Source organism: Pinus tabuliformis, chromosome 3_2 (genome assembly GCF_031772625.1).
Source record: "Pinus tabuliformis cultivar Carrire ecotype Pingquan chromosome 3_2, CPIR1, whole genome shotgun sequence".
NCBI lineage: Eukaryota > Viridiplantae > Streptophyta > Pinopsida > Pinales > Pinaceae > Pinus > Pinus tabuliformis.
In genome coordinates, this window is record NC_142302.1 from 676,001,369 (window position 1) to 676,003,750 (window position 2,382).

The window sequence follows — 2,382 nt, forward strand, 5'->3', positions numbered from 1 at the left end:
CACATTTTTCTTCACCACAAAAATAAACCTGTAATTTCATTCATAGAAATGAGTAAAAATTACATTCCTTAGATACACATGGTGTGTATTCATATATCAAAGAAAGCAAAAAGGAAATGCAGCTGTGAGAGTTCATAGAGGGGTTGATCTTATTAAACTAAGAGGCTCTTGACACAGTTACAGGGGTGTGAGAAATAAAAAATCATCATGTCCAATCCATGCATTTGGAAAATATGTAGGTTTCAAGACTTGTTATGCTCACCTTATTCTTCTCATTCCTACATGCTAGGAGTAGGACCACTTGATGGAGTTGATGTTGTTGCAACACATGTACAACAATCTAGCTTCATGTAATTGAGTATTGGCTATGATCTTTTTGCGCTTGTGTTCCATCTCACCTCTCTTAACCTCTGTCTTTGCCCTCAAGTGTTCTGAGTCCTTGTACATCTCCATATTTGCATGTTGAAGCTCAAGGATTGAATTAGAAAATGATCGAATGCTTTCCACATTTGCAACTTTGCTCAGAGGAGTACTGGTGTCATTGTCCAATGCCACACTTTATTTTCTATTTGCCAACGTTTTAGAGACATCTTCCTAGTTTTTGTCCTACATCTATCCCTCTAGTTCCACTACTGCCAAAATCTTCAGATTCCCTTAAACAAATTATTGAACGATTATGAATAAAGTGGGGTCGGTGGAAAGGGTAGGGAAGATAGTAAGCACATGACAGATAAGGAATAGGCTAGGATGTAGGTGAGTAAAGTAGTGGGGCAGGATAGCCACCAACTACTACCCATACCTAATGGGCCATGGAGAAATGCATGACATAGCTTACATAATAGCAAATGAGTAGTCTAACTTACTAGATTTAATGCAGTTATTCTAAAGTTATAAATCACTTTTCTCCTCTTGGCATCGTCCTGTGCTTCCATATAATTTTTCAAAAAGCAGTAGAAGAAATCCAAGTTGGTAAGTTGTATGATAATTTGTTGAATATAAAATTATGCGTATTAAAAATGGAGCCCAAAACATATACGATTCGAGAAACCATATTACATGTGGACAGTTTGGTAAAAGGAGTGGTAATCTCCAATTTCCATCTTGGGCAAAGGCTTACAGTTCCAGATCAGTGAGTGCAGGTTGTCCACCCATATGAACACACACCCCACCAGGCCTGGCTTGGGGTATAGTCGAGCATCTTAAAAACCCATCCATCCTTGCAAAGAAGGGTCAGGAAGAAGGTCCAGAACATGGATTTCATTTACTCGCAACTTCAGACCGATATCTCTTCTTCATAGACTCGATCTTGTTTTTACATTGTGACTGTGTCTTGTGTGATTTGATTCTAGAACTACGAGTAGAAACTTGCTTTGCCACATCGTCCCAATCATTTCCTTTGAGCTTGGCCCGATTTATGAGAAGCCATTTGGACTAGTACATCTCCAGAAGAGTACAAACTGCTTCTTCGCTCCATTCATCTCTTTTGGTCTGATCAAGAGCCTTGGAGAGACCATTTTCACCTTTCTTCAAAAGTGACTGCTGTAATTGTTGATGATGTTGTTGTTGCTGCTGGTTTCCAACCTGTTGTTTTTCCATTGAATCAAGATTTCCCTTCAATAATAGGCACTCACCTATGCTTTATTCCTGAGAATTATCCCACCCCAAAAGTTGGTTTTCATTCTAACTCCTAATCATGGAGAGCAGCAGATAGGAAATGCATTTTCCTACATTTTCCCTGATCTTCGAATTATAAATTCCTGAGAACATTGAGAATCTGCAACTCAAATATCAACTAGAAAAATAGTGATCACTTGAATTAGTTGGTAGACTGAGCTCAACATCAAAAGATGAAATTGAGGTCTTATACAACAATAATCTCAAATGACAAATATAAAACCACCCTCGAGGACAGATCAATGACAGATGTATAAACCTAACACTAGCAACATGCTGCTAAACTAGAGGCAAAAAATAGACAACCGCACAAAAGTCCTGCAATTTGAAGTGAATGAATCTCAAAAGGCATCTACATTCAGATGGACATTCAATTTTATGCTAAAAAGTGTGAATGGAAAGACAAATCTATGACCAAAATGGAGATGGGAAGATTAAAATATGGCTAAAATTTAGTTAAAATAAGCATGGGTGATACTATTTGTCACTTCAATGAATATGGGCCAAAATTTGGAACTAAACCATGATGGTGAATATAGAACCTGTTATCACTTAAGAATCCTAATGCCAAAATTTCCCATTCTAGCTTGATGATAAAGGTCAGTGTTAGTCTTGTTTTCATTTTCCTTAGAGTCTGAGTCTTAGGAGGTCTTAAATCAAGCACTCATTCCCATCTATTTTTGGTCACCCTCATGCATCACTGATCCC

The 2,382-nt window shown here is 37.8% G+C and overlaps 1 pseudogene; it reads right to left on the reverse strand.

The window, feature by feature from the left end:
- Positions 1 to 285: 285 nt before the first annotated feature.
- On the reverse strand, positions 286 to 1,596 carry LOC149182454 (uncharacterized; annotated as a pseudogene).
- Positions 1,597 to 2,382: the final 786 nt, after the last annotated feature.